We start from the raw sequence: 21,674 nt of genomic DNA, 5'->3' as shown, positions 1-21,674 counted from the left end.
TGGCTTGCATGCACCCCCTGTTTCTTACTACTCTGTGAAGTACCTAAAGTCCCAAAGCTCTACGGAGGATTTTTATATTGGCTGCCCTTGCCCTTTCGCCTTCCCATAAAAGCCTACGTAGAGGCTATAACATCCACACCACAGTTTTTTCTTGACTGCTCTTCCTCTAAGGAAAAACTCACCAACAGAAGGAAAGTAAGTGGCTGTGGGGAAATCCTCATGGTGAGATTCAAGGCCATATAAAAGGCCAAATATGAGAGTGGCAACGAATTCAAAGTAGTAGATATCAACTGTGCATCTAAGTAATACTCATCTACATTAATAAGCTGCTCACGCAAGTCGTGAATTTTATTTAGATAATCCTTTATAGAATCACCCTCATCCATCTTCACAATCTCAAGCTCTTTCTTCAAGAAAGAGATGCGTGTGTCATTCTTTTCAGCAAGCATCTGCTCTAAGGTTAGCCATGCTTCTAGTGACGAAGCTACAGATCAAATGTGTGGGATGATGAAGCGTTGAACTACTAATGCGATCAGTGACAAAGCTTGAGCATCCCGTGTGTCCCATGCCTTTTGTGATGCTAATCTCTGGGGAAGTGGCTGAGCTGGAGTAGGCTGAACGGGCTGAACCAGCTAAGTTGCCCTTTGTCCATGTCCTCTTGGGGGAGGTGTAGCTAGAGCCACAACTCTAGGCCTAACTTCTTCACCGTTGACATAATCCCAAAGATTCTTTGCAATTAGCACATTCTTCATCATAAAAGGCCATAGAGAATAGTCGTTGCCATCCAACCTACTATCCTCCTTGGACACGTGTAAATACATCACCTCCTTCATTGGCCATGATAAATGTCACTGATCAAGGAGCAAAAGAGTAATAGTTCAAGCTGGATCAACTTGAAAAACTCAGAATTTCCAGAAATTACAGAAAACACTTTGCTGTACTTAGCAAATTTAATCACACTCTGTCAAAAACTGTCTGAAGTACATGCTGTCCAAGGTGCAAACAGTGCTCAGCAGCACTAAAAATGCAAAAGCCCAAAATTTCTTGTTCCAAAATGCACAAAATTAGTCTACTTCAGACTGCCACTGATGTACATTTTCCATCTCTGAGCTGACAACAAAAGCCCCGAATTTCTGATGCATAATTTTCTAAAATCTCTACGAGAAATGTGTCCCAGACACTTGCAAAAGCAGAGAGATGCTGCCTGGGCACAAGCTCCTTCCAAGAAATGAAATCTGAATTTAAAAACTTGAAAATTAAACGATTTTTCCTGTTTATCTCTGATAATGCAGAACTGAGCAAATTTGGTAGTCTTGGCAAGCCTAGGCTGAGGTAGCGGGTGGAGTTAGCCTTATTGAGGCTGTATGTGTCAATGATGCTGAAACTTCCAATCTAGGAGCCGTAACAAGAGGTCAAAAGATTAAAGAGGGTGACAAAGGAATTGTAAAACTTGTCCAGGGAAACCCTAAGCAAGAGGCTAGGGGAAAGCAAGTTCTTGGTATAAAACATGGAGTTCTTATGATTGCAGATGAACTTCATTAGGATTCACATGAGGAACTTTCAAGAACCATGCGCATTGTATAGACTAAATGCCATCACATGATACGCAAAGGTCCCGAAGACTTTTGTTCGGTCGTCCGTAAGTGGCACCCTTAATTGGCCACAGGTGAGAGATGATACATCTTAAGTATACCCAAGAGGGATATTGATATCTTGTAAATGATAGGACATGAGCCATCAACATGAATGATGAGGAAATGAGGGTGATGGCTCGTATGAGAGAGTTGTAACTCAAGGTGGAGTTGGGCAGGCTGCGCACACTACTAGCGCGCAAAGGTAGCTGCGCACGGTGGGGGCTAGGGGGGGTACTATAGGCTAAGTAGCGAAGCTGTCTGCAAGTTGCGCAATTGACGCAGTGAGTGGGCCTACTTGGAGGCGACGTTGGAGGTTGGTGGGCGGCGCTGCTGACATTGGTGGACTAAGGACGAGCTAGAGTGACCTGGTGGCTTTAGTGGGTGGCTGACAGGTGAATTGAGCTGAGCAAGCTGATGGGACTGAATGCCGAGGAGCTCAGCTAGAGATGATGGCCATTAGTTGAGCTGAGCAGAAGTTGCTCTGATACCAAATGTGAGAGGTGTGAGAATGCACCAAGCTCAAGCTCAGCTGAGAGTACAATTGATAGTGAGAGTGTGATAGCACGACACCCAATGAAAAAATCTAGAGAGTGTATGATGCAAGTACAAAGTACAACCCTTAAACCTTAGGGTTGCTAGAGTGTGTTCACACCTGAAAGGTGTAAAACACGATAAGTGCCCAAACTGTGTAACATAGGCACATAAAATAAAAGGAAATAAATCTAGGGAAAGAAACCTCTCATAAGAAGAGTAAAAAGTACCCCGGTGTCCTACCGAGGATCACTTACACTCCTCTATGAGCGTAGGCGTGAGTCAAACCCAAGACATATTATCTAAACCTCTATAACCTTCAAACATCTCATATAGCCATAACTTCCATTAGAACTGAACAGCATAATTGTAAAATGTCAACTAGTTAATATGATATTTACGAGGAAAGCATTGAGGAGTTGTGGTCATGCATATATTATACAATATATATGTAGAGAGTGAAAGGGGCATGACTAACAACACATACGTGATGATGTGTCTGAGTGCTTAGGCCATTTAAAACATGGGGCTCCAGCCAATTAATGTACATGCACGAGGGCTAGAGCCAAGTAACCCATTAATGTGGGTGCATAGGGGCTGGAACCAAGTAACCTTCTAATATGTGTGAATTAATCATAAAAAGGGCCGTGTGAGGGTTGGGAGTTGAATCATGTAACTCACACATCCTTTTCTCCTCTTCATTGTGTAATTGCTGAAACCCTAATTTATAGATCAGACTGGCAGGCAGTAGTCTTAATTTACACTAATATCTCAGCAAGCAAGGCCTCCAAAACTGCCCCACTGCATATAGTGCAGAAATTTCACTCGTGTAACCTGCAACAACATTAAAACAGCAAGCTGAGGTAAACGAAGAGAGTGTAGATGCCCCAAGGCAAGTTATAAAAACAGCAGCTGCCAACTGATTTAGTGAGGAACGATGCTGATTTGGATTGTTTTGAGCTCAACTGAGCATGTTTGGGGTTGGACAGAGTGCTGAATTTTCACGCAGCTAGAACAAAACTAAAGGGAAGTTCTCCATCATCTACTTGTTCAGCTTTTTATTTTAGTCTCTCTTTCTTTGTCAATTCAAGTGAGATTATTTTAATCAAGTGAGAAAGGAAAAGTTATATTTTTACACAATCATGGAGGGTGGGGATGAATACACAATGCACTAAATTGCTCATCGAGAATAACATAAAAATTGAATATCTTGGTTAGGTAACATAGAAATGCAATTGTTTGTGTTCATGCAAAGGATGGAGAGTATGAAATAACAATTGACCACACTAGTGCATTAGTTGGCAAGGGTAAAGACAAAAATAAGAAATGTAGGATACTTGATATGCACTCATAGGCCCTAGTACCTTCGAGATCAACGGATGTTTGCAATGCAAGTAGAAATGTATAGTCGTCTCTATTGTTGTACAACACAATCTAACATGGAAGAAAAAGATGAAAACAAAGGTCGAATTTTTACCCCTCTCCAAAAATGGAAGGATTTGAATTAGTCAAAAAACAACCCACCCCAGTATCAAATGCTTAAGCCTAGCCAATCATTGGCATTGGAAGCTTACAAATGGTGGCAAACACTTTTTTATTGCAAATAAAGTGTGGCTCATTATATTACTTTAGAAAAAACCTGAATACAAAGAAGTGTTCATGCTCAACAGACCAAGCTAGAGCTGGTGAAAGTCATAGATACATCATATATACAAGCGTCTCAAGGCGGTCTGGGGGGGATAGGGGCAAGAAACCATGGAGGGGGGGTGTATTGCCATCTAGGGCTACCTGCTTGCATCACGAAGAACAGGTCTTGGCCGCCCCAAGTGCGCATGAAATGACCTTGGAGCTCCTGACGAGCCCTGGGCTCGCCCTACACCTAATCCCATCGGCCTCGAAGGGAGTGGATGATGGAGGTCCAGAGCTCTGCTAAGGTCGCCTATACTGAAAGTCTCTCTCCGCCAAAAGCCACCTGACACCGCACCTTCCAGATATGCCAACCAGTAAGACTCCCTATGATTTCCCATACCTCAGAGCGGTCTGCTGTGGGCTCCAGTACCTGGCGGATGGGTAGAGCCTCTAAACCCACCACTGCGCACAACCCTGCCTCGATAATGAATATCGTATCCTGCATCCCGGCCTCATACAGAAGGTGACGGCCCTGGCTGACCGCCTGCCAGCAGAAAGCACCCCAAGAGATACATCCAAGGCTGGGTGCTATGCGGCGGAGGATGCAGCATACTCCTCTCCACACGAGCTCTACCGCCTCACACGACCAAAAGCAGTGCTTTGGGGTTTCCATAGACTGTTGTGTGCTGCACTTACAAACTCCCTCCTCCATCTGGGTACGCCAGCTTCCCACCGCCAAGCCTCCATGTGCCACCAGCCATAAAAATTACGATACCATCCTCGGCCTCCAGCTCTCCTATAGGCAGTGCCAGAAGGTCCCTCGGAACGGCTCCGTGATGCTGTGCTGCGCCTAGTGCCTGCTACATGACGGCGCCCAATCCATGTCCTCCTGCACCAGTACGTGTCTACCAATCCTGGTGGTGTAGTCCAAGAATCTCGATGGCTTCTTGGCGACCACTCTCCCAGATCCCACTCCAGCTCATCAAGTGGCCTTCCTTCCCAGATCCAGAGGCACCGCTCCCTGAGCTCCTGCCAAAAGACCAAAGGGTCCAGCCGCCATGTCTTCCCCTGAAGGCCAACCACCCTGATCCTCTTCCATGAAAGAACAGCTACCCCCTCGTCCTGCTGCCCTCTATCAAGAGCCAGACGCCCCCCCTCCTGCGCTGTGAAAAAGGTCCCAGGTGGACCGCCATCCACTCTTCCTACCACACCTGTAGGGGGATGCCTGCTGGTGAAAACCTAGCAGCCCATACCTCCCCGGGGTCTATCGGCTCTCAGATCAGGGGAGCAAGCCACTCCTGAGGTATCGTTGCATCTATCTCCCTTCTCCTCAGCTCCACTCCTCGCTGGTAGCTTGATACTTCCTTCAGCACCTCGTTGTCCGCCATCCTCTACACCTCCTGCCATGTCCTGATGGTACAAAAACTGGGCCAGCCTCCCAACCAGCCCACTGGATGTGGGGGCGCTGGCCAATCTGTGCCCCTTTCCGGTCCTTGACCTGGGGATTCCAAATCACCGGCTGACAGTCTATCTCCTCCTGGCAACCTGGGGGACAATGGATAAGGGCATTTCGGAGGCCCTGCCACACGCGGAGCAAGCTGCGTAGGAAGGGTGATTTGGGGGGGGGGGGGACTCTGGGCTGACATTAAGATCCATCTCAAGGACGGCCTCCACTCACCCCAAGCCTCGGTCTACAGTCCTGAAGACCCTCCTGCAATAGGACCTTCCAGGTCTACCCTCCCAGTGTGAGGCTGCGGACAACTAGCTTGCCTAGGAGGGCCATACTCTGATACTCTGGGTCTATGATCCCAAGCCCTCCCTCTGACCGATGTCGTATAATGGTTGCCCACGCTACCTTGGCCCTGGAATCCCTGGAGCTGTCTAACCCGGACCAAAGGAAATTCCGCACTAGGCAGCGAAGCTGCATTATGCAGGAGGAGGAGAAGCACCAACACGAGGCGATGTACCAGGCCGTCACTAGGAGGACCTGGTTAACTACCAGGGCTCGGCCGGCTAGTGAGAGGCGAGCCGTGCTCCAATAGGTCAGCTTCCTCCGAATAGAATCGAGGACTGGAAGAAACTGTTGGGCGGGAGTGATGTCGAGTCCCACCTGGAACCCTAGGTACGAGACGGTATCACCCATCTAAATCCCAGGTGGACGCCCCACTCCGAGCTAGAGTCCGGGTCTGTGAGGAAACCAACCGACTTTCCCCACTTGATTTTTGCTCCCGTTACAAAACAGAACACCTCAAGAGCCAACCTCACTCTCTCCAACATCAACTCCTCGTCCTCTATATAGAGCGTTGTATCATCAACATCAACTCGTCGTCCTCTATATAGAGCGTTGTATCATCTGCATACTCTAAGTCTAACAACTCGCCTCCTCTCTTACTGGAAGTCGAAGGCCACGTAAACTGCTCACACGTGGCATGAGGAAGTGAGACATCGCCTCTACAAAGAGAAAGAATAGGTAGAGGGCCAGAGGACAGCCCTGTCAGACCGATCTCTCCAGTTGAAACTCTTCTCCTCGCCTCCCTCCTATGAGAATCCTGTTGGTGGCCGATCTGTAAAGTGCGGAGACCCCGAAAATCCAAGCCTGGCAGAAACCCAACCTCACCATGGTGCCCTCTAGGAAATCCCAGTCCACCCTATCATAGGCTTTCTCAAAATTCAAGAGTAGTACGGCCAGTCTCTGCCCACTGTACTAGGCCCACTCTCTCGCCTCAAAGAAGGTGAATACATTGTCCAAGATGCTCCTATCCTGGACAAAGCCTGTCTGTGTGTCATGGATGATGTCTAGAAGCAAGGGGCGTAGTCGCCTACCAATCATCTTTGCCAGTGCCTTATAGGCCACTAACAATAAGGTGAACGTTCTCGAATGGGAAAGCTCCAACCGGTCTTCCCCTTAGGGGAGAAGACTGATAAGGCCTGCCGATAGACTCCCTGGCATCTATCCTAAACTGAAAATCTCCTGAAAGGCCATCAGTAGGGAGTCCTTCACCACTTCCCAAAAGGTAGTGAAGAAAGCCTTAGAGAGGCCATCCTTTATCGGGCATTTCTGCCCGTCCTGTGTATAGAAAGCCTCCTCTAGTTCCTTCTCTGTGCAAGGGGCTAGGAGGGTGCGTCCCATCTCCTCCGTGACCAGGGATGGGATGTTATCCCAAACCTGATATCTACATCGCTATCCTCTAGCTGAGGCTGTCTCCTATTGGAAGAGGTGACTAGAGTAGTTGGTGGCAATCTCCATCATCTCATCTAGGCTAGAACGGGTCCTCCCATACTGATCTCGGAGACTGCATATCTGCTCTCCTGAGATGTGAGGCTGGTGCACATGAAAAAACTCTCTGCACATCGTGTCCCCCTTCCGTGCCCAGAAAGCTGCTGAGGTGCGGAAAGAGAACTCAGAGCGCCTATCCTCTAGGCCAGCAATGGCTGCTCGTCTACGCACCTCCTGTGCATGGAGAGTGGGATCCCCTGGTATCTCCTGTAATAATCTCTACATGGTTGCAAGGTCCTACCGGAGTGCTCTCTCCTCCTCCCAACTCTGTTGCCTGGCCTGTATGGCTGCCTCTTGGCAAATCCTGCTCGAGTTAGCTAGGGCCTCTGCAACTCCTCTGCGATCTGGCCCCTCCTGCCCCACTCTCTGATCCAAATCTGCTCTATCTGTCTCATCACCTCCTCCCTCCTATAGATCGAGTCAAGGATCCAACAAGATCGTGTATCTAGGGAAAATGCTGGGGGATCTAGTGTCAGGAGAACCAGGCAATGATTGGACAATGTGGTGTCCGCCAATTGCCCAATCTGGCCTCCCCGAGAGCCTCCCCACTCTCCCACATAAAACCTATCCAACCGCTCTAGTAGGACTCCACCTAGCCGCTTGTATCCCCAAGAGAAGTCTAGCGATCTCTCCCTCCTGTGGAAGGCAAGGTCTCTCCAGGCATCGCGTGCTCCTACTCCCAGTAGAAACACCTCCCATGCCTCCTGCTTCTCCCCAACCATGACCTGGTAGTTTTTCCCTCTTCCCTGGTGGTCCTCCAAAGCCTCCAGGTTGTTGAAGTCTCCTCCAACAATCCAGGAGTCCACCTCTAGGAGTACTTCCGCGATCTCAACCCAAAACCTGCTGCGTGCCCTAACCTCTGTAGGGGCATAGATATTAAGGACTCCAAGGCATAAGTCCCCAATATCCAATCTGATCCATAGCACCCTCCCTGCCACTATCGTCCCGTGGTCTCGAACACAAGCGGTAAAACTCAGACCAATAGGGGTGCATACATCTCCACTCCTACCGTGGGCACCTATGTCGTGCTCCCAGTAAGTGTGCAAGCTGCCTGGGAGCACCTTCCCTACCCGCTGGGCCTGGGTGGAGATAAGCTTGTGCTCTTGTAGAAGTAAAATGTCAATCCCTCCGGCAAGGGCAGGCTGCAACTCTTGCCGAAAAATCAATTTCCTGGAACCACATGCCCCACTGTAGTGGAGGCTATTCACATTCTAGGATGCAAGGTGTAAGCTCATGGTAAAACCTATGACTACCCGAACATGCATCTGTTCGGTGTGGAGGCTACTGATGACGAGGAGAAGCTATGAGACATGCAGGTACGCTTTATGACCGGTCAGGGTGGCGGGCTCCATTCCCCCATGGTGGCCCTCAGCCGGACCATAGGGGTGATAGAAGTTCCAGGTGGTACTATCAATGCATCTATCAACCATGCTGAGAGTCGAGACTCTGTGCACTGGTAGAAACAGGCTGCCTATGCCAGGGGCCACTCGATCACATCCCTCGGAGCTCTCCACTGTCGAGGCTTCATCTCCCATCCACTCGGAGGTGTGGTCCGCCACCTGACTCTTCAACTCTTTCTCTATCTGTGTCGTCGTCCACTCCCCTGAGTTAGAGGACTGAAGAAAAAAAGCATAGTTTGGTCCATCCGGTGGTGCTAGTAGATGGACCTTGCCCCTCCTTGACTTACGAACCACGAAGATCCCCACCTCTAGAGGTAGTGGGAACTCTCCGCGTTTCGTAACTCTCAAGTAGGACCATGGGCCACTACGGAAGAACTCCTGTGGCAACAGGTGTGCCTGTCTCGGGAAAGTGTCACGGGCGGCAGGGGTGGATGAGTTGGTGGCTGTATGGGAGGGGGAGGACTTCTGGTGCAAAGAGGATGTAGGCGTGTGTGACTCATCACCTCCTACTGGAGGAGGGGAGGTGGTTCTGGGGGCGATCGCCTGAACCAGGTGCGGATCAGGGGGGGTGCTTGGTACGGGAGGTGGTGAGGGGGAGGATGATCGAGGGACGGTGGGATGGACGGAAGTACATGGCAGGTATGGGGAGGGAGGGGCTGGTGGTCCAGGAAGTGGGGGGCTGTGGGCCAGGGTCAGTGGGGGGTGGGGGGCATGGGATGTGGAGGGCGGTGGGTGTGGGGACTCAGAAGAGGTAGTCTGTGGCGCGGGTGGTGGATGTGGGGGGTTGCGGTCCTGCCGGGTAAGGCGGGCAAGGGGGGGCTGTGGTGTGCTCTGCCAAGGGGGCATCGCATGCCCACCTGCTCCCTACTGCGGAGGCTGGGTCTGAGACGCTAGTTGTGCCCCCCCTGCCGTATCACTCTCTGTCGTCTTTGGACCTGTGTGAAGCCATCAACGTCCACCTACGGGCCTGTCGATGGAGCCACCTTGGCTCCGAAACACATGCAACATGCTGCCTGATGCCCAAAGTCGTGGCAGCGCAGGCACTGCCCTAGCTGCCCCGTCACAATGACCTGCTGCCTAAAGGAGTACCCGCCCGCCTCAATCTCTAGGAACTGTGGAATATTCTTGACCTCTTTCACCGCCACCAGTACCTTTGGGACTCCTGCAGCTGTCACTGCATCCGCGAAGGACGCGGGAAGGATAGTGCGGAAAGGCTGTCCAAAGTCTTCCACCAACTGGTGATACTCAATCGCCAGGCCGGGGAAAAGAAGGGTGACCGGGTGCCGAAGAAACCTATTGTGGAGTGCAAACGCCTCCATAGTAAAGCCCTTGTACCAGGGGACCATGTGTATGACCCCCTTCGTGGATGCATATGGTGAACTAGCGAGTAACTCACGAGCTCTGTCCGCCGAGCTGAGCCGGACCATGAAGATCCCTCAGCCCAATAGGACCGCCTCCTCAATCTGCGCTGTCCCGATGTGCAACGTGGAGTGTAGCCAGTCCCGAAGCTGGGCCTTGGCTGGGGAATGTCCTACTATCTGAAATCGTTGTTTCCATTAGCTTTAAGTCGACAGGTGTGGGCAGGCAGGCCAGGCAATTGGGTGGGGGTCGTTGGAATGGTGGCAAACACTTAAAGAGGCCAAAGAGATTCTCGAAGATTCGAAACATGTTCTTCAAAGAATTGCTTCCACAAAATTAAATGGAAAAAGTTTGGAGGACTAGGATAAGGTCATGCAAGGGGTAACTCTTGCTTATATACATATACAAATACATACATACATATGATATAAGAGTTTGTGTGCACGCATGCATGTGTACACACACACACACACACACACACACACAAATATATCTATAGTGTGCATGCAGCCAAAAGAAGAGGCTGCTTGCTGTCCTAGAGAGAGTCCATTAGTCAACATGGGACTCTTTTAGGCTGCTGAATTTCAGTCTTGGTATGCTCCAAATGATCATCAATAGTAGGTTGCTCATGGGAGAAGGTATCGGACTACTGTTGTGGCTGTACATCAGGCTTATTCAGCTGCTGTAATAAACCTGTATGTGGCAGAAATGAAGGCTGAATAGAAGGGTCAGCCATGCAGCCAATTCTTGCTCTATTGCCTCTTCCACAATGTCTTCAATAGCACGTGGCATCTGTGTCAAAACAGGTGGCTGTCCGGACTGTGTAGTAGGCTGTAAATGAGCATTAGGTGGAGGAGCATAACCCTGTGGTGCATCATCTGAGGCATCAGATCCAAGCAATGGCACAAGACTATCAAAAATATCTGAGACACCAAGTGTAGACTGCACTTTGCAGTCCCGCAAGGGCATGGAAGATGTCTCATCAAAGATGACATCTCTACTGACAATTACCCTCTTGGTGGAAGGCTCATAAAGTCTATAACCCTTACTCTCTGCACTGTATCCCAAAAATATACATTTTATAGCCTTATCATCCAGCTTATGGAAGAGCTGTAATCAGATATAAAAGATATCTGAAGCATCCATAAAGGGCTGTTTTTGACAGTTGAGCAAAGGATGAGAAGCATTTTCAGTGAAGGTAACATCTCAACTGACATTAATCTTGCATGTGTAAGGTTGATTAAGCCGATATCCTTTGCTTACTATACCCAATAAATATGCAGAATACAGCCTTATCATCCAACTTGTGCCTCTTTTGAGAAAGCACATGAGCATAGACTAATGATCCAAAAGTCCTCATATGAGAGATACAAGGCTTGGAGCCAGTCTATGCCTCATAAGAAGTGATGGTGTGCAAAGCTCTTGTGGGACACCTATTCAAAACATAAGCCGCACATACAATAGCATCAACCCAAAAAAAAAAAGGTAAATTCTTATTCTTGATCATGCATCTTGCCATCAGCTCTTGCGGGACACCTATTCAAAACATGGGCAGCACATGGAATAGCATGGAACCAGAAAGAATTTGGTAATTCTTACTCTTGATCCTGCATCTTGCTATCTCCATTAGCGATCTATTCTTTCAATCTGCTGCTCCATTTTGTTGTGGGGAGTAAGGGACAATGCACTGATGATGAATATTCACACCCATCCATACAAAGGGTCCAAATGTGAGGGCTTCTTTGGTTCTCCACCATCGCCATAAAAGTCTTGAAGCAAGAGAAAACTTCAGACTTAGACATAGTTGCTTTCGTGCTATGTACGAACCGGTTTGTTCCATACGGTTTGTACTGTACCATATGATACGTATCCGTACCATGTCGTACATGAAGACTAGACCATACACTACCTATCCATACCAATTCATACATGAAGACTACTTTTTGCCCATGAAGACTGGACCATACAATATCTTCCAACTTTCAAGCCTTATGTTTACTATCATAATTTCAAGCCTCTCTCACACTCTCTCTCCCAATTCCAAGATGAATACGGAATTCCAAGCCTCTCTCTCTCTCTCCCTCTCTTTGTCTATCTCTCCCCCTTTCCCCCCAAACTGCCAAGCCTCTCTCTCTCTCTCTCTCTCTCACACACAAGAATGAAAAGCCTCTTTGTCCATCCACCCTACACTTTGCCTTTTTGTATGATGTATAATGTATCATGTATACACTCCCATCTGTCTACTTGTGGCGCGTTGTAACTTGTGCATGTTGCGCATTAGGTTTTGCCTTGTTACCCTTGTATATTCATCTTATTAACTTAAGTAACATTGCTATTTTAGCTCTAAACATGTGATCTATCATCTAGAGTCCAAAATAACCAAGGCAATTTTTTCTTTCATACTAATAGGGTACCATACCTTATAAAATCTTAAGATACCAATTAGTACCATACCGTATTGTACCTTTCGTACCTAACAACCCTAGACTTAGACTATACCCATATATGCAAGTGAATCGAGATTTGTCATCAATGGGTAACAAAATAGAGGAAACCACTAAGAGATTTGATCTGCATAGGACCACGAACGTCATTGTGAAGAAGATGCAAAATAGATGGAGAATCAACATGAGAATCCTTAGCAAAGGAAAATTGGTGCATCTTACCAAGCAATCAACCTTCCAAAATGTGGTTCAATGATAGATGGATTTTTCAAAGATCTCTAACTGTATCCTTTGACTAGAGTTTCGCCAACGCACAATAGTCGATGTGGCCAAGCCTCTAATCCCGTAAATGTGTACCTTGGAAAGATTCCTTTGTTAGTAAGGTACGATCAATGTTACCATATTTCCTTGCCAGTACTCTGCAGCCTATTTCGTTCTTTTCTGCAAAATTCGACATCAGTCAACAATACATGTAACGTGTCCGTTGTGCATGCACGTTTTTAGCGGTCCATCGAGAGACGAGCCTAAGCGACGCCACCTGGCACTCCCATGGAATGTCTTGGGGTTTGTCGCCTAGGGTTTTCCGAGTCCGCCTCGCAACGGAACGTCCACGACCGAGCATACTAGGATCGACCTAAAATTTGGGTTCCTAGTAGACAAGGTCTCCTAACAGCATCCTAGCGTCGGATTCTAGACATCCTACTTTACGCAGAGATGCCCAATCTAAAGCGGATCCATACCGCACTTGGTTCAAAGAGAATGGGAAACGAGAGGGATGCACCGCTCAACCTCTTTACCCGTAGGGCATAGTCCCATTCCAGTCTCCTAAAACTGTATGAATCAGGTTCTAACTTAACCATATCTAAGGATCAAACAACGGTAAAATCTTGTGAGAAGCCTCCCAATTCTCTAGGACCACCCTGCCGTAGGACAATCCCGTCCCACCCACTTCCCTTGATGGCTTTAGATTTCTAATTAGGTCCTACCACATTTATGTGTGACACTTAAAATCAGCTTCCTTAATTAACCCTTTTAGGGAACAGGATTCGTTCGCGTAATTTACAGCACCAACATGAAAACAAAAACAAGCAACCCTTTTTACAAACAAATTCCTTAACTTATCTTCAAGTTAATCTTTGTCTCCTGCCCATATACTAGAATTATGTATCCCTTCTGTCCAACAAAAGTCCCAATCCAAATCACATAGCACCATAATTTTTATCCAGTATCTAGAATAGGATCTTCCAACACCCCAGACGTTGGGCTCACGGCAATCTATAGCTCCATTCTGGACTCGGCAAGGGGTGTCCAGAGCTCCACTAACCCCAAGTGACCTAGGAGTGAGACACACTTTTCGTGGTTGGCATTTTCACCACTCGACCTTCGGCCCATGAATCGAGCACTACCCTCTCGGATTAAAATGCGGTGTGACCTTGGAGACAATCCACCCGTGCCAAATATCCTTCCTTAATTATACCAATTAAGAATCAAGCACAATCAAGGCAATCGGCCTAATATCATCTTCCAAGAAGAAGATTCCTTTATTCCCATGGCACTTGTCATTATAGACCCCTGCCATGCATTTACAATCAAATACAAGCACTTTAAATAATCATCTAGATCACATTCCAACAATCAGTTTAATGCAAAAGCATTTAGAACATTATTCGATCAATCAACAAAAGCAATGGTGTCATTTTCCAAACATTGCAGGGATAGTCGTGATAACTATCCATCACATATTCGCTCTCCCCCTTGGGATCAAGAGCGATTCCATATAAAAATTATTTAACACACCCTTCTTTCAGCTAAGGCATTTGTTAGGGGTTTTAACACTATACAAGACATAAGTTCCATTAGTCACTTATATTGATCGATAACCTAGCCTTCTTTCGAAGGAGTAGTGGTCTTTCACTGTGACTCGATCTTCTCAATCCCTTGAGCTCTCTACTTGCCTTTGGGAGTCGGAGCCATATTCGGATCTAGTCCAATCCAAATAGGATTGATAAACATAGTCACTATCGGACGGATCTCAGCCATCATAGTTATAGTTCTAATGAATGTTGTTAGAACTAGCTACGCAACTTCAGGATCCCAATGACTAATAGTTCGTGATATTAGCAAGACTTTAATGCAAGATCAATATGTGTACCATCGAAGCATGTATCATATAATCTTTCCCATGCATGTACCACCTACATACATCTGCGAGCCATAACAATATTGTCTTAGGTACAGAATAATCAAGGATTTATCGATGCTTAGTACTTTAGAATTACTATATGCCACTTATGATATGCATGGATTTGTCGCATAGCAACTAGGGCAATTAACTTCCCTTGATACAAGCACTTCGCAAACTTCATCCTCGAATGTTTATGATGGACTTTAACCTTTTAGTTAACCTAATCTGGCACAGTATAGTACGGCTTAATGCACTTCGTTGTGGAAATCGAAGCAAGAAGTCCTTTAATTCGGAAATATATTACTTACGACTGGTACTACCACGGTTGGATTGGCAAAGATGTCCTCGCTCGAAGCTTTCGTTGCGAGATTGCCATCTGGGTGCAACAACTTCCGCTTGGGTGCCATCCCTGGTCTCTCCTCTTTTGCACAGGACTTCCGTGTCTTCTATTTCAATTAGTGAGGGCCAGTTGAGGAGTGAGATGAGCTTGCGGTTGAGGGATAATCATGGGGAAACGGGATTTTAACCGTGGCCAACTGGAGAGATAGTATGCGTGTGGACACCCTCTAAGAAGGGGAAAGGCTCCTTCTTCTTCTTCTTCTCCTCTTCTTCTCCCTCACTCTTCCTCTCCCTATCCCTCTCTCTTCTTCGTCTTCTCCTCTCTCTCTCCCTCTCTTTTTCTCTTCTTCTTCTTCTCAACCAAGCAGCAGCAGGTCACGGCCTTCCCAGCCTTCTATCCCCTTGATGATGGGGCTTTTATACAAGTATTTGGGGGCAGGGGGGGAGGGGGGGCAGGCGCGAGGGACGTGGAGTGAAGGTAGAGGGGTGGTCTTTCCCCACCCACCACCTGTCATGGCAAGAAGAGAGGGAGGGGAAATGGGCCCGTGACCTTCCTCCTCCCACGTTGCCTCCTCGTCAGCTCCGCTGACTGACGTCATCCCTGCCACCTGTCGGCTCTCTCATCTTTCCCTCTTGCCGTCCTCTCTCCCTGCCACGTCCTCTTCATCGTGCCAACTCCCTCCTCTTTCCCCCCTCCTGCCACCTGTCGGCGACGAGGGGGGAGGGGGGTTTCCGGGCTGCGACGAAACGTTACAGTACACTCCTCCTTGTCACTGATGCAATGCGCCTTTGACATTCAATGATGTCAGTATATTCTACTAAACCTCCCGCATATGCACACTTGCAAGTCTTTGGATCCAAAGTCTATTAAGTATATCATTCTTGGATATGGTGATGCAAGTGAAATGGACTGTCCCCTTTGGGATTCATAGGCTAGGAAAGTTATTTGTAGCCATGATGCTATGTTTCATGAGAAAATGATGCATAAGCAATCTGAGCAGGTGATTGAGGTACGCAAGGTGATATTTCAAGAGGAGCTGTCAGAGTGCAGTGATGAAGAAGCGTAGGACAAAGACTGAGAGAGAGTGAACACAAACAGAAGAGAGAGAGAGAAAAGGAGACAGTGTAAACGCAGAAAATCCGTGGTGTAGTATGTTGTATAAGAGTGCAAAAATACACAAGGGAACAGAGGAAATATCTGTGTATGTCTCCGACTTGATGACCTCGATCTCCGTCAGCCCGAGCACAGTCTGTCTCAGCCAACAGATCTCAAGATCAGAATCTGAAAATAATGAATGCTAGAGTGTGGCACGAACTGGCTATAAATAGCCAAAAAATAGGAAATTCCCAGCACCAAGTCGGCTGAATTTAATGCAGCCAACTGCAAAAAACTGGCCGACTGCAACAAACTGTGCCACGTGGCACCCTGTCCGACCAGCTGACGTGGCATCCTCTGCAATTGCACTCTGGCCGTACTGCACTGCCCACGGTTGTACATGGAATGACTCTCTTACACCCCCTCTCAGATCTTGGATAGGGCAAAAGACTGAGGGATCTGGAATGTTGCCGAAGAAGAGCTTGGGGAAGCGCCTTCGTAAACAAATCTGCAAGATTATCTTCCGTCTTGCAATACTCCACATCAATGGTCCCATCCAGAAGATTCTCCTAAATGAAGTGATCCTGGATCTCAATGTGCTTTGTCCGAGCATGGAATACAGGATTCTGCACCAAGACAATGCAACTCTCATTGTCGCACCGCAGTAGAGTAGGACAAGTCTGGGGGCAGCCAAGCTCCGCCAACAATCTCCGAAGCCACACAACCTCACATGTGGTGGAAGACGCATCCCGATACTCCGTCTCAGTAGAAAAAAGGGCTACCATGGGCTGCTTCTTGCTCCTCCAAGAGATAACACCTGTATCCAAGATAAAACAATAGCCTGTATTAGACCATCGGTGGTCCACATCGCCAGCCCAATCCGAGTCACTCCAACCTGCAATAACCAAATCAAAAGCATCTGTACCTGCGGGATAAGAAATCCGTAAGTCAAAAGTCCCCCTCAAATACCGAAGAATCCTTAGGGCAGCTTGCCAATGCACCTATTTGGGTTCCGTCATGAACCCTTCCCAAAGACCCACAGCAAAACAAAGATCAACACGAGTGTTGAGAAGCCAAATCAAGGATCCAATCAACTGACGGTAGCGTGAAGCATCCATCACGAGAGAATCTGAATGTGAAGTGGCCGTCCAATTCGGATCCATAGGAGTAGTAATGGGCCGACAAGTCTCCATCTCAAAAGTCACCAAAAGCTCCTGAATGTACCTCTGTTGAGAGATGAAAATCCCCCTCTGAGACTGATAAATCTCGTGACCCAAGAAGAAATGAAGAAGCCCCAAATCCGTCATCTCGAATGCCTGATGTAAAGCTGTCTTAGTCTCTCGGGCCTTCTATGCATGAGCCCCTGTCAAAATCAAATCATCAACATATAACACAAACAACACACGACCAACCTCGAAAGTATATACATAAAGCTGCGGATCGGCCGTAGAGCGCCGATATCCCAACTTCGACTAAAGAAACGAGTCAATCTTCTCGTTCCATGTACGCGGAGCCTGCTTGAGGCCATACAAGGCCTTCTTCAACCCGTAAACTTTCCGATCCAAGGATCCAAAGCCAGGAGGCTGCTTAACATAGATCTCCTCCTGCAAGTCACCATTAAGAAAGGCCAACTTCACATCCAACTGATAACAGGCCATCTCCTATGGCCAGCCAAGGCAAGAACAGCTTGAATAGTCGCCATACGAGCAATGGGGGCAAAAGTATCATGGACATCAATGCCTGGGCGCTGAGCAAAACCTTTAGCAACAAGGCGAGCCTTGTGCTTGTCCAAAGAACCATCGCTAAGGTACTTGGTCTTGAAGACCCACTTGACACCAATCACCTTCTTATGAGAGGGATGAGGCACGAGAGACCAAGTGCCATTCCTCTCAATAGCCTCCTACTCAGCTTCCATGGCCTTCCGCCAATGATCAGACTACAAAGCCTCCTTCACTGAAGTGGGCTCACAATCCTGCATAACACGGGTCAGCGAACAATAGTTGGAGCAAACAAGCTCCAAAGAATGTAACTGGTTCCTCTGTGACCTCCACGGTCCATCCTGCGGTTCCCACTCCTCAGGGACCCCTTCGATCCCTGAATCTCGGAGTGTGTCACGGGCCCAACGAGGAGGAGGACGAACCTCTCCCCGTCGCTCTTCATTTGCTGAAGACTCAGGAACATCCACCGGCGAAAGCGCCTGGGGGGTGGTCGGTGGAAGAGAAGACTCTGAATCAGAAGAAGAATCTCCATCAAGAGGCTCTAGCTCCAAAGGAACTACCTCGGGAGCCCAACTCTCCCCTGGATCTCCAAGGACAGGGTGCTCCTCACCCCCCTCTATGGCCGGAATTTCCACGAACCGCATATCTCGGCTCGTGTAGACATCTCACTTGACAGGATCAAACAAACGATAACCTTGAGACTAGGAGCTATAGCCAACAAAAACATGTCATCGGGAAGCCACCTCGAACTTATCACGCTGCATCTTCGCAATGTGCACATAAGCGTCACAACCAAAGATCCTGAAATAAGAGACATCAGGCTTAGTCCCGAAGTAAGCCTCAAAAGGTGACATCCTGTCAACGGCCGAAGTGGGAGATCGATTGAGGATGTGAACTGCAATAGCCACTGCCTCGGCCCACAGAAACTGAGGTGTCTGTTGGTGCTCCATCATGGTGCGTGCCATCTCGATCACACTTCGGTTCTGCCGCTCCAAATCGTCATTCTCTTGGGGAGTGTTGGTGTTAGCAAACTCTTGGTGAATGCCCCTATCTACACAAAAACAAGCAAACTCATTAGACATAAATTCACCTCCCTTGTCTGAACGCAAGGTCTTCAATCGCCAGCCAGAACGGTTCTTCTCAAAGAGAAGCCAATCCTTGAAGTGAGAGAAAGCCTCCAACTTCAAAGTCAAGAAATAGGCCCAAGTCATCCTACTGTAGTCATCTACGATCAACATGAAGCACAAGCTCCCCTTCACGGACTCAGTCCTCATCGCTAGCCACATTAAATAGCTGTCTAATTCTTAATGTTTAAAAGCTGAATGTTTCATTGATTAAGTTTATATCGTTGAATATTTAATGTTTAATTATTTAAACTATTTAAGCTTAGAGTCATTCCTATCCATTTCAACTTTCTTGATTAATGAGAGGGATGATAATGAGAGAATTTGCCTTCAACAAAAATTGAACACTATGACATGGATGAGGAAGAGGGAGACAAAGACAAAGAGGAACTCACTCTCTTATATGGTTTTGAACTTACAATTATTTTTCCTTTGTAATCAATATATTAATTATGTACCAAAATCCTTGTATGCATCAAAAGCTCTTTTGAGCTTACATCTTTTGGAGAGCTCTTTTAAAAACTTGAAAATTAGAAAACTTTGATTTTTAGTATGAAACTTGTCTTCTAAGTTTTAGCTTGCAAGCACCTCAACTCTAAGATAGCCACTCTCTCTCTCTCTCTCTCTCTCTCTCTCTCTCCCCCTTCTTGATGATATGGCATTTTTGTTTCTCCCCTGAATTTTGGCATTTCCATTTCCATTTCCTAGTTTCCCTCAACTATGCAGTACATCCTGTCCTCTCTGTCCATCATCCACATGGCTCTTTGGAACATGCTTATCCTGGGCCACTAGAGCATCAACAGTAACTGTAGGCTATCTAACTAGATTTCTAGTGTAAGTCTAGTTTGCTTTATGGCGGCACCTGGCAGAGGCGACATTGAGACACTATGAACAATATCATGAGATACCTTAAGGGCACTGTAGACTTGTGCCTCTACTATGCCAACTAGGGTACTAAAGTTGTGGGCTACACAAACTTGGATTATTTAGAACATATAGATAATAGAAAGTCCACCTCTAGATATGTCTTCACATTTGCTAGAGGTGTTGTTTCTTGGATGTCTAGAGTGCAAAGATGCATTGTCTTGTCTAGTTTCAAGGCTGAGTATATTGCAGCCATTGAGGCTTGCAAGGAGGCCCTATAGTTAGAGAGTTTGGTTGCAAAACTTAGTATCACCTCTATGACTCCTACCCTGTATTTGGACTCTATAAGTGCCATACAATTGACACGTAATCCAATCTTTCATGTGAAGACAAAGCACGCTAAGGTTTGTTATTACTTTCTCAAAGAGATGATTGAAGACAAGCAGATAGAGCTTGTCAAGATCTCTCTACATATAAGAATCTTACTGATCTACTCACTAAAAGTCTCCCAGTGGAACGTTATGCCATTCTTAGAAAGATGATAGGTATAGGATGAGATGATATCTTTCCTCATCTAAATGTATTCATATGTACATTTTGTATTTTCTTCTCCTCGCTCCCGACACATTTATCTTTAAGTGGAAGGATGTCGAGGGTTAAAGACTATCCATGTCTAGCCACCTATATGTCTCCTATACTAAGTGACCACACACTTGTACACTACAGGTGGCAGCTGCCCATGACTATCGTGTTTTTTCTTTATTCTTTATTATGAAATAATAAAGGGAAGATAGCCCTCCAGATTGTTGGCCGTCTCCCCTGTCTGTCCGCCCCGCCTGACCGCTTCCCCCCCGCCTAGCTGTTTCATCCTCACTTGCTCGCCCAGACGTGACTATTTCCCCCCCCTCCGCCCCCCCCCCCCCCCCCAAACCATTTTCCCCCTGCATATCCGCCCTGGAGAGACTCTCCCCCCCACCCCGATAGCTCGCAACCTTGAATCCGTCCGCGGTGTGTCAAAATAGCAGCGGTCTCCCTCCCCCTCGCCAATGATCCCCCACTCTCCAATTGCTCCCTCTATCTGCAACAACTTCTCCCCCTTAGGTAGCACCGCGACGTGATTGGTAGTTCTCTCAGAAGGGACGCGCAATGGAAACCTCTGGTCAAACGCCGGCGCACTTAGTGAGTGCCCCCCAGTCAAACACCTTGTGCGTCGTCCTCTCTCTGAGGAGCAACTCTTAGCTGTCCGAGCTAAGGAGCTAGAGCTAAAGGAAACAACGATTTATGGTCAGGTAGTAGGGCATTCCCCAACTAGGGCCCAACTTGGGGACTGGCTTCACTCCGACATTAACTAGTGGGCTGGTGCCGAGGTCCCACACTTGAGCATTTTCTTTCGAGCCCCTCCACAGTGGAGAGCTCCGAGGGATGTGATTGAGTGGCCCCTGGCACAAGCAGCCCTTTTCTACCAGTGAAAGATGCATTGATAGTACTACCTAGAGCATCTATCACCCCTATGGTCCAGCCGAGGGCCACAATGGGGGACTGGAGTTCACCATCCACACCAGCGGCAAAGCGTACTTGCATGCCTCACAGTTTCTCCTCCTCATCAGCAACCTCCACACTGAACAGATGCCTGTTCGGTCAGTCACAGCTTTCCCCATGAGCTTACACCTAGCATTCTGGAATGTGAATAGCCCCCACTGCAGTGGTGCACGTGGTTCCAGGAAGTTGATTGTTCGGCAGGAGCTGCAGCTTGCCCTGGTCAGTTAGGGCACTAGCACGTTCTGGGTGGAGATCGCGGATGGACTCCCAGAGGTGGAATCCTGGATCACTCGAGGAGACTTCAACAATCTCGAGGCTCTGGAGGACCAGCAGGGCAGAGGCAGAAACTACCAAGGCATGGCCATGAGGGGCAAGAGGCATGGGAGGTCTTCTTGTTGACAGTTGAAGCACACGATGCAGTGAGAGACCCTGCCTTTGTCACGAGGAGGTGAAAATTTGATGCTTTGCTTATGTTTAATTGACATTTGATTAAAGGATTAATCAAATGTGCAATTAAAAGATGCACATGTGTTGC

The 21,674-nt window shown here is 47.6% G+C and overlaps 1 protein-coding gene across 1 annotated transcript in view; it reads right to left on the bottom strand.

The window, feature by feature from the left end:
• The window catches only part of LOC148019528 (Transducin/WD40 repeat-like superfamily protein), a 162,418-nt gene that overhangs the window by 52,611 nt on the left and 88,133 nt on the right, over positions 1 to 21,674 (bottom strand). The window lies entirely within an intron of this gene.

This window comes from Lygodium microphyllum, chromosome 19 (assembly GCF_053477565.2).
Source record: "Lygodium microphyllum isolate KBCC chromosome 19, Lygodium_microphyllum_v1.1.10, whole genome shotgun sequence".
NCBI lineage: Eukaryota > Viridiplantae > Streptophyta > Polypodiopsida > Schizaeales > Lygodiaceae > Lygodium > Lygodium microphyllum.
This window is presented reverse-complemented; position numbering and strand designations above follow the sequence as displayed.